The sequence below is a fragment of the Clarias gariepinus genome, chromosome 19, assembly GCF_024256425.1.
Source record: "Clarias gariepinus isolate MV-2021 ecotype Netherlands chromosome 19, CGAR_prim_01v2, whole genome shotgun sequence".
NCBI classification, from domain to species: domain Eukaryota; kingdom Metazoa; phylum Chordata; class Actinopteri; order Siluriformes; family Clariidae; genus Clarias; species Clarias gariepinus.
In genome coordinates this window covers 14,554,182-14,563,970 of record NC_071118.1, presented here as the reverse complement: position 1 = coordinate 14,563,970, position 9,789 = coordinate 14,554,182, and positions in this window count along the sequence as shown.

Here is a 9,789-nt window from a genome sequence, read left to right as displayed (position 1 = left end):
TATCTGGGGAATGGCTGCCAGAAGTGACAGTAGATCAAAGAATGCTGAAGGAGCTGTGGGTGATGAGGTAGCTGAAGACGATGATAGAGCTGAGGATGTACCACCAAACAAAGCTCAGGAACAGGAAAAGATCAGAAATGTCTGGAGTGGAAGGTCAATGTTAGGGAAACAGATCCAATAGATTTCTTTATCCATCTACTTCCTGAAGATCTGATGGATGAAATTGTGCATCATACCAACCTGTATGCATTCCAAAATGGAAAAGAAAGTCTGGCCCAGACAACAGATTAGAATAAATATTTTCTGGGAATAAATATGGTCACTGATCATGGATACTGGTCATCACAGTCAGGTCTTTGTCTTGACTTGATAGCAAATGCCAATGCCCGTGAACAGATTTTAAGAGATTTTAAGGTACATGCATATGTAGTTTAATAACTATCTGAAAGAGCCAATAAATGCTAACAAGCTGTTCAAAATCAGACCAGTGTTATATGCACTTGAGCAAACCTTCTGTTTAGCATGAGAATTTCAACTTATTGATGAACAGATCATTCTCTTCGCGATCTGTCTCTCAAGCAGTGCATTCCCAAAAAACACAAACCCTGGGGTGTGAAAGTATGGGTAGGAGCAGGGACCTCTGGATACATATAAGATTTGAAGTTATCAGGGCTTACTGGGGCGTGTTCAGGTTAGTAAATTGGGAATGGCTGCAGACTTCTTTGCAATACCATACAGCAAAAAGGAGTTTTTCGTCAATTTCTTTTGCACTATTCAACTCATTCAGGCATTGTTTAGACAGTTTATCTACAGTACAGTATGCCATTGAAACACGCAGAATCAACAGACTCCAGGGAGCACAATTAAAATAGAATGAAAAAAAAAAACACAAAACAGATGAAAGAGAAGCTTGCTTTGCCATCAGCAATGCTGACATCACTGTCACATGCTGGTTTGATAGGTCAGTATACACATGGCCTCCTCTTGTGCTGGACAGTCTCCTTTAGATTTAGCCCAGAAAGTATAATTTTTTTGCTATTGGTTTGTTAAATATATATTTCTTTGTTTCAAAAGTTAAACCTAAAAGACCTCTGAACGGACCAGGAAGAAACATCAACACCCAGATTCTATCGGGTAGAATCTGAGATGGGAAAACTGAGAAGGAACACAGGTCATCTTATGGTCCTTCCAGAACCAACTCAGCAAGTTATTAATGGAACAGTGACAAGGTTGGTAGAGGGCAGTTCAATTCAATTCAATTTTATTTGTATAGCGCTTGTAATAATTGCCATTGTCGCAAAGCAGCTTTACACAATCAAAATAATTATTTAAGTCTGTATGGAATGTATGTGTGCATGAATCAAGATGAGCAGATTGTCCCTGGTGAGTAAGCTGCAGGCGACAGTGGCAAGGAAAAACTCCCTGAGATGGTAATAGGAAGAAACCTTGAGAGGAATCAGACTCAACAGGGAATTCATCCTCATTTGGGTGAAACAGAAAGCAGGAATTGATCTGCATTTATTCAGTGTGTTAGGTGGCAGGCAGTTCAGCTATAACAGTTGATGTTAATTGATGTAAATATGGAGTCCAGGTAGTTATTGGAGACAGTTGCAATCTTGAACTATCGAGCAACCGCAGACAAGACAAGTCCTCAGAGAAACAGCTGTCAACACCAGTCGAGGCCAGAACCGTCTTTATGGTAAAGTGAAACCATCCCTGGCACCAGACGCATTCCAAAGAGACACACAGGGCATCCATGCGACGAGATCTCCAAGCAGAAGCGGGGCACCAGGGGGGGTCACAGTCCAGTGGGCAGAGGGAGTCTGGATCACTGGCAGCTCAGGAACGACATGTGTACAGTAGCTCGACAGAGAGAGGGAAGAGAGAGAGGGGAGATACCGAAGAGAGAGAGGGGGAGAGAGAACAGAAGAGGGGATAGCAGAAGTTAGGTATGGTCGCAGTCACATAATGCGAATGTATATTTAGTGTAGAGTGCAGGCAGAGACTCCAGCAGGACTAACTATAACAGCATAACTAAAAGGGGAGAGCCAGAAGGAAACACAGACATGAGAGAGATGTAAAGCAAACAATCACCTTACCGTCAACAAACCTGAGTGATCAATGAAAGAGGGGAAGACAGCATCTAAACATACCAGTTCACCATAATACTCTACGTCCATTAGTCCCCTAGATCTGCCCCTTTACTCAAGACAAATCTATTTATAAAAATGCTTGATTAAATAAATAGGTTTTTAGCCTGGACTTAAAGACTGAGATTGTGTCTGAGTCCCGAACATTATTTGGAAGACTATTCCATAATTTTGGGGCTTTGTAAGAAAAAGCTCTGCCTCCAGCTGTAGTTTTCATAATATGTGGTACTGACAAGCAGCCTGCATCCTTTGAACGAAGTAGGCGTGGCGGATCGTAAGACACTAGCAGTTCGCTCAGATACTGTGGCGCGAGACCATTTAATGCTTTAAGGGGGTGGGCGAATTTTCAAGCCCTACTTGTCAACAAAATGATAACGAAATCGGCCAAGTTTACTATTTATTAAAATATCAATTTCTAAACCAATAAGATCAAATAACACCAGGTTCAAAACAGCTAAAATACACGTGCCATTGTTATAACAGGCTTACTTCGTCACTTACTGTATCTAGAGCTTACTTTTTTAAAAAGTTGAATGACTTATTAACGTGACTGGGTGTGTTGTCTCCAAGTGTCTTTCTACTTTGTCGGTCTCATGCTGTCTGCTGCCAGTGGTTTAAGACACAAAACACACATGGGTCTCTCATCTGCCCCCACCATCCCCACCATGAATCCAAGCGCAAGATAAGGCTTCATCATATTTTCCTTTCGGCTGGCTTTTTGGTTGATTAGGCTGAAAGTTCTGAATCACTTGCTTTTTTGTGGTCCATGTAACAAATGTATCCATTGATGTTATTATGCGCACTACATACAGTACGCTACTGACCCGGTTTGTGACTGCGGTAAAGTTAGTTTGATATTCGCATCTCCGAATTCAATAGCTGCGTAAATAAACCCCGCAAATAAGATACCCACATATATTTTCTCTCTACATTGTCTTTAAGCTACATCTGCCTTAAATTATACATGTTTAAAAGCATAAACACGATTATTCTCTACGGCGCAACAAATGTTGTAGGGATCATCGCAAAATTCCGCACACCAACAAAAAGCGATAAAACGATATTGACCTTCCCTTTTGTTCAGCGCCTGAAGGATCAAAAAGCAACTTTGATGCCACACTGGAAACTAGAAATGCCAGACTAGTACTGCCTGATAAAATATAAATTTTTAACAAAAATACAGAAACATCAGCATACACATTGGAATAAATTAAATTACATATATGATCCCGTATATAACGTCGACTATAAACAATTTTTTCCTTATAAATTGTTCCTCTGCAATTAACATGCCGACGTTAAACCGTTATTGTTGCACTATGGTTCCACTTTTTCTCTGATGTTATTTTAATTTACTTGTATTAATGATCCATTTCTTTGCGTGTGATTGTTTAGTTTCGAGTGTCCGATCTTTATTGTCAATAACGAAAAGCATGAATTGTTTTTCACTAATTCCCTCCCGTTTATTGCGCCCCACCTGTCATGTCTGTATTCCCCACTAGTGGGGCACGCCCCACACTTTGAGAAAAACGGTCCAACCTAGAGGTGATAAAAGCATGAACTAGTTTTTCTGCATCGTTTAGCGACAGTATATTTCTTATCTTGGCAATATTTCTGAGGTGAAAGAATGCTATCCTGGTAATATTATCTACATGTGCTTCAAATGAAAGGCTGGAATCTATAATCACACCGAGGTCTTTTACTGTTGCACTCGATGGAACATAAAGACTATCTGAAGTTACATTGTGATCTGAAATTTTACTTCTAGCTGAATGCGGTCCTATGACTAGAACATCTGTTTCATCAGGATTAAGCAGAAGGAACTTAATTAACATCCAATCTCCTGCACACATTGCTCAACTTTAGTAAGCTGGTTTTTCTCATCTGGTTTTGCTGAGACATATAACTGTGTGTCGTCAGCACTACAAAGAAAACTAATACAATGTGTACGGATTATGTTGCCTAGAGGAAGCATGTATAGGGAAAAAAGCAGTTATCCTAAAACAGAACCTTGTGGAACACCAAACTCCACTAGAGAGCATGCAGAATAATCACCATTTAAGTCTACATACTGATAATGATCGGTCAAATAGGATCTGAGCCAGGAGAGGGCTGTACCCTTAATTCCTACTACATTTTCTAATCTGTGAAGAGGAATCCCATGATCAATGGTGTCAAATGCTGCAATGAGGTCAAGTAACACAAGCATAGTTACACAACCCTAATCAGAGGCCAATAGGAGGTCATTTAATACTTTAACGAGTGCTGTTTCTGTGCTGTGATGAGGCCTACAGTAAATCCTGACTGATACAGTTCATGTATGCTATTTCTATGTAGATAGGAGCATACCTGCTCCGCTACTATCTTTTCGAGGATCTTAGAGATGAACTGGAAGTTAGATATTGGCCTGTAATTGGACAGCTGACAGGGGTCGAGGTGATGAATTTGCAGAAGAGATGAGTGAAATTATTTAATTCTTTTCAAGGGGAGTAAAGTATTCTAGGTTCCGATCTGACATAGTTAGTTTAATATCTGCATCAATTGCATTGTCCGGTTTTAAAGGCTCAATTTTATGCCTGATATTTACAATTTTATTATTAAAAAAGTTCATAAAGTCCTTACTATTGTACAATGTTCTCATGGAGATTTCTGAAGTGGTCTTATTTCTAGCTAATTTGGCTACGGTATTAAATAGAAATCTAGGATTATTTTTGTTATTTTCTATAAGAGTGGAGAGATACTTTGATCTAGCTACACTAAGAGCTTTTCTATAGTTCAGGATGCTCTCCTTCCATGCTATTTGAAATACAAACAATTTAGTTTGACGCCATTTACGTTCCAATTTCCGAGGTGTCTGTTTTAAAGTACGTCTGTGGTCGTTATACCGGGGAGCGAGTTTCTTATCTCTAATAATTTTTCTTTAAACTGGAGCTACATTATCTAAGCTATAACAGAACGTCGACTCTAAATATTCAGTTGCGCCAATCGAGTTCTGTGGGGCCAGACGGTAATCCAATCAAAGTTGTTAACTCTGGGAGTTTACTGATTAAACTCGGTAGTACAGTAGTTTAGTACGGTAGCGTGGTGCTGCGCATACATTATTACTATAACACACTTTAATTGAGACAAGATAGTTATCTGATATAATTTCAGACAGCGGAGATGTGAATATATTTCTTATGCTTAATCTGAAAAATATTATTAATTCTAAAGTGTGACCTGCTTTATGAGTGGGTCCTACTACACACTTATTTACTCCTTCTGAGTCCAGTATGGACATAAATGCTCTACGCAGAGGGTCTTCTGGATTCTCAAAATGAATATTAAAATCTCCAGCAATTAACGCTTTGTCTACAGAAACGAGTAACTTGATCTGCGCATGTTTTGCAAGACAATACATTTTAACTTGATGAACAAGCGAGGTCTAGAAATACGAATAGAACATACCTGTATACCCTTGTCTGCCGACTGTCACGTGACCACAAATGAGTCAATGGTTCTTCTCTCTTTCGTGCTGCAGGATTGTGGGTTATTGTCTCCTATTGTCAGTGCGCGTACGTCACTCATATCGTCAACATCGTTATTTTATGTCCAAGTGTAGTAATTGTACTGCAACAACAGTCAACGTGAAGAAAAAAGTTTAAAAGGCTGTAGCAGTGTGGGAGATTAATCTGTTTAAAAACAATGCAATGTCACATCACTATTCTTTTCAAATGTAAATTGCAGATTATTTTTTATTTTTACTTTATATTTTGTATTAATCATTTGTGAATATTTTTGGAGTGTGGAACAGATCATTGGAGTTTCCATTTTTTCTTACTAGGAAATTTGCTTTGATATACATGTGCTTTGGATTACAAGCACATTCTCTGAATGAATTGTATGATTTAACTGAGAATGAGAATTATCTGTTTTTGTTAAAAATGGCTTGATCTTGGACAAGAGCTCAAGTTGAAAAAAGCTAACTTTAACAACAGAGTTAATTTGCTTATCCAGTTTAAAATCGATGTCAGGTAAAACACCAAGGGTCCTAGCAGTTGGTTTTACCTAAGATTTAATGTACCACTTAAAAAAGGGTTAACACATGCTTCACTTTGGGTCCAAATACCAGAACTTCAGTTTTAGTCTACAGACTGTGCTGCAGACAATCTATGAGAGTGGAATGATCCACAATGTTAAATGCAACTGTAAGATCTAAAAGCAGAAGAATGGTAAAATTCCCACAGTCAGTAAGTATTAAGAGATCATTAAAAACTTTTAAGACAGCAGATTCAGTGCTGCTGAGAGCTTTAAATCAGACTGAAACACCTCAAGAATGCCACGAAGAGTTAGGAAATGAAGCAGCCAAGTAACTGCCAAGAGACACCTCTCTTCATCTGAATTTTCTTATTACCTAGGAAGTGAACATTTAATGATAATAACAAACTAAATAAATAGATACACATTTTTAAAAATCCATTTCACCATCAGTCTTTCCATAGCAAAGGGTGGTGTAGACAAATACTGTTTGCACCACACATCCCTTCACTTTTCACCAAAGAAAAGTCTGATGTTGAAACAGTAAACAGACAACAAAAACATAAATAAATAACGTTACATGCAGATGCCACATAATGATGACTACTATAGTAAAACTATAAAAAATAAAGGTCTGGGATTTTATACCCATTATTACAGTATATTTCAATTACTATACATCAGTTTCTCAAAGTTATAGACCATAATGTTACAACCATGACAATGAATTTTTTTGCTCTTTGTCCAAGTGCACAAAACAAGCCAGCAAGATTGAACTGTGATAAAAGCTAACTGAAGCTCATATGTAATGCTGATTATGGTAAAAGAAACAGTGAAAGCATCTATAGAATTTGGCAAAGAACTGAATAAAGTTTCAAAAACATCAACAACCGCGTACACATACTTACTCACAGATCTAATTAAAGATCCAGTCCCCAGGATAGCATCTCCTCCTTGACGCAATCATGGCTATATTCACTGCCACTGCAAGAGTACGATTTGCTGTCCGGGCCAGTATTTACAACGACTCCAGGGAAACCAGTGATGCGCATGAATGTTTTTGTTGATTTCACACTAGGTGGCATGTATGAATCTGCACATGATTCGTGGTGCTGTAAGAGCAAAGATAAGTTGTCAGTCACTTGATTGACAGTAAACAAAAAAACATGCCTTTGTGTAAAAAAACAGGGGTGAAATGTGTGCACTGCTGTAAAATAAGTTTCCATATACAAAATTTCCTATGAAATACTCAAAACAGTCGGAAAAACAATTAGCAGTGCAAACTTTTTATTAAATAAATCACAAACAATAACTATTTTTTTTAATTACTATATTGAAAGAATGTATAAAGAATGAAAGTTAAATATAAGATACTGTATACAGTGGACCCTTGGATTACGAGCAAAATTCGTTCCCGGAAGCGGGCTCGTATTCCAAAACACTCTAAATCAAAGTAAATTTTCCCATAAGAAATAATGGAAACTTAAATTATTCATTCTACAGCCCCAAAAAATAAATACATAAAAATAATTAACACAAAATATGAAGTAATCCCCACAGATTAGTGTTTCCGTTTATGCGTGCAGGTGCTGTGTGTGTGTATGAAGCCCCTCCCGTCCTGAGAGAGAGTGTGTAAACCGGCACGGTGTCAAATTACGTGCGCTCACTCATAAGAGAGGCTGAGGGAGAAAATTAATTTTTAACTTTCTAATGAGACTTTCTTACACAGTAAACCTTTCTCCACTCTTATTTGAATTTCACCTAAACACACATTAACGGAAAGACTATTTTGTTGGAAAAATTTGCAAGGAACATTGCTAACGACACTTGTGTGAGCGCATACTAGCGAAATCACTGACGTAAAGTAAAACAAACAAAGAAATCAACCTGCACTTTACCTTTGATAAGAATCGTGACAAGGCAGAGTTTCTGTGAAGAGCAGAGAGTGTGTGTGTGTGTGTTTGTGGGTGTGTGTGAAGCAGAGAGGGGTGCTTCACACACACACAAACACACACACATACACACTAAAGGCGAGAGAGTGTGTGACCCGGCAAATTACGCACGTGCACACATAACGACAGGCTGAGGGACCTTTTGCTTTACCTGCACGCACACACGCGGTTATAAACACAAAATAAAACATGTTTTACACACACACATGGTCACAGTGTTATAGTAAACAGTTTACAAGTAAACAAGTTTTTACCAAGACTTGTTCGTTTTCCAAGTCAAAAATTTATTAAAAATCTTCAGGCGTCTTGCGGAACACTCGCAAACCGTGTTACTCACAATCCGAGGTTTCACTGTATTGTAAATAATTAATAATGAAAAATTCACATTTTTTCTCATCTTACGTTTCCAACACCAAAATAGGTTTTAGGACCAAATAGTTTAAACAAATAAAATAAAAAAATTAATAAGGAAATAAGTAAGGCTATCAAAAATCTTGCTTTTGTCTCTCTGTTCTCATTTAAAAGCAACGCCACACAAATGTACTGTACCGTGTCCAGTGTTGTAACAAGTTAATTCCTCTTGTGGTATAATATTTCAAGGAATATTAGTAAAAATATTCCTAATTTCTATAGTAAAAGCTTATAACCAAGGACTTTTAATGAACTTGTCACTTGGGTTATAAACTATTAAAATGTGCAATATGTAATTCATTAATAAATTAAATATAAATTGCTGCGGTGTAAACAGAATAGAAAAATTAACATATCACATAGGTATTCAGGGACAGGCATTAAAATGGTTTAGATCATACCTGTCTGATCGATACCATTTTGTAGACCTAAATGGAGAACTGTCTGGTGTAATGCCAGTGAAATATGGGGTCCCACAAGGGTGGGTTTTAGGACCTCTGCTGTTCTCAATATACATGCTTCCCCTAGGTAACATCATTAGAAGACATGGGATTAGTTTCCATTGTTATGCTGATGATACCCGATTATATATCTCAACAAAACCAGACGAAATACCTTAATTGTCTAGATTAACCGAGTGTGTCCAGGACATAAAAGATTGGATGACCAATAACTTCCTTTTACTAAACTCAGACAAGACAGAGATATTACTCATCGGCCCAAAAACCAGCACACAACAGCTTTCACAATTCAGCCTGCGTTTAGAAGGATGTACTCTTACTACTAGCTCAACAGTAAAAGACCTGGGCGTAATATTAGACAGTAACTTGTCCTTTGAAAATCATATTTCCAATATCACAAAAACAGCCTTTTTCCATCTTAGAAATATCGCCAAACTTAGGAGCATCTTATCCGTATCTGATGCAGAAAAGCTAGTTCATGCATTCATGACCTCCAGACTGGACTATTGTAATGCATTACTAGGTGGTTGTCCTGCATCCTCAATAAACAAGCTTCAGTTAGTCCAAAATGCAGCCGCCAGGGTTCTCACCAGATCCAGAAAATATGATCATATAACCCCAATATTATCATCCCTGCACTGGCTACCTGTTCAGTTTAGAATTAATTACAAAATAGTATTACTTACATACAAGGCTTTAAATGGTTTAGCTCCCACATACCTAACCAGTCTTCTAAAACGCTATAATCCGCCACGCTCCTTAAGATCACAAAACTCTGGACTTCTGGTAGTTCCCAGA